The sequence below is a fragment of the Aplysia californica genome, unplaced genomic scaffold, assembly GCF_000002075.1.
Source record: "Aplysia californica isolate F4 #8 unplaced genomic scaffold, AplCal3.0 scaffold00846, whole genome shotgun sequence".
Classification (NCBI taxonomy): Eukaryota; Metazoa; Mollusca; class Gastropoda; order Aplysiida; family Aplysiidae; genus Aplysia; species Aplysia californica.
The window spans coordinates 62,420-63,695 of record NW_004798116.1 but is presented as its reverse complement, the minus strand read 5'-3'; the positions used below and the strand labels follow the sequence as shown (position 1 = coordinate 63,695).

Here is a 1,276-nt window from a genome sequence, read left to right as displayed (position 1 = left end):
CCCTGTCTTCCTAAGACCCCTGTTCTACATTCGAGAGCGTTGTATCCCTCCTCTCCCCCCCCCTCTCTCTCCCTCTCTCTCTAACTCATCAGCGTTGTATCTCTCCTCTCCCTCTCTCCCTCTCCCTCCCCCACCTTTTTCCCAAAGCAAACAGACGCAGATAGTTCACAAAATAGCTTTTGGTGATTCCCATGTTGGGATCGAGTGGACGCATGTTGCGTGCTTGAGGATACGGTTGGCCATTACAGTTTTTATAGCAGACGCTAGTAAATAGACTTTTTGAGACAGACAATAGAATTTCTGACTCTCACAGGTACCGGAACAACATTTACTGGCTCCAATTGCTGAACCTTGGAAAATGCTGAGATAATCACGTTCGGTAGCTAAAGTACATTTTGGTTGGCTGTGTGGCAAATGTCATTATTCTTTCCGAGTTGTTCTTGTTCCTTTTTGGTTTGTGGTGGGGGTTTTTTCAAGTTTCAGGGTTGTTTGAGTACTTCATTAACTTTCTCAATTGTTTCTCTGTCTGTCTGTCTGTCTGTCTGTCTGTCTGTCTGTCTGTCTGTCTGTCTGTCTCTCTCCTCTCATAATCTCCTTGACCTTCCATAGTGAGATGACTTGAAATTTGGAGAAAAAACACCTCGACGCAATATTATACTTGGATAATGAACACGATAAAGTAGTAACAGAAAGAAGAACGACACAATGACCAACGTGCTGCATTTATTCTTTCCCCTCCCTGCAAATGACTATAACTGTCTCGCGCCCGATTAGCCAGATGCAGCCTCATTACAAGGCACAGAATGTAGAACATTTGACACAATAATTGAGTCCGAACACCACCGCCTGTTGTAACAGAGCAGAACTAACAGTCCCCGACTAAGTCTAAGTGAAGCTGACCTTTGTCTCTCTTTGTCGTCGTCATCGTTATTTATATCTCCTGCTCTGTCCGGCGCATCTGGGTTTTTTGATCCAGAGAAAAAGATCGTCTGTCGCATCTGGACAATGTCGTTTTTTAAAAAAAGCGAGCCGTCAGTGTTAAGCATTATACAGACAAGGGATATAACCCAAGGGGAAGGCCACACTGTGGGCGAGGCGTTTTGCTAAACATTCCCTACGGTATAGTTGTACTCTCATTCATGTCTTCCACGGCTGTTACAATGTTTTTTCTCATGCCCACCCGCTCCCTCCTTTCCACCTCCTCCTCCTCCTCCTCCTCCTCCTCCTCCTCCTCCTTCTTTTTATTCTTCTTCTTCTTCTTCTTCTTCTTCTTCTC

At 45.0% G+C, this 1,276-nt stretch overlaps 1 protein-coding gene across 1 annotated transcript in view; it reads left to right on the top strand.

Moving 5' to 3' along the window:
* Nucleotides 1-1,276, top strand: part of LOC101855830 (isotocin receptor) — a gene marked incomplete in the record, with an annotated part of 65,760 nt that overhangs the window by 61,444 nt on the left and 3,040 nt on the right.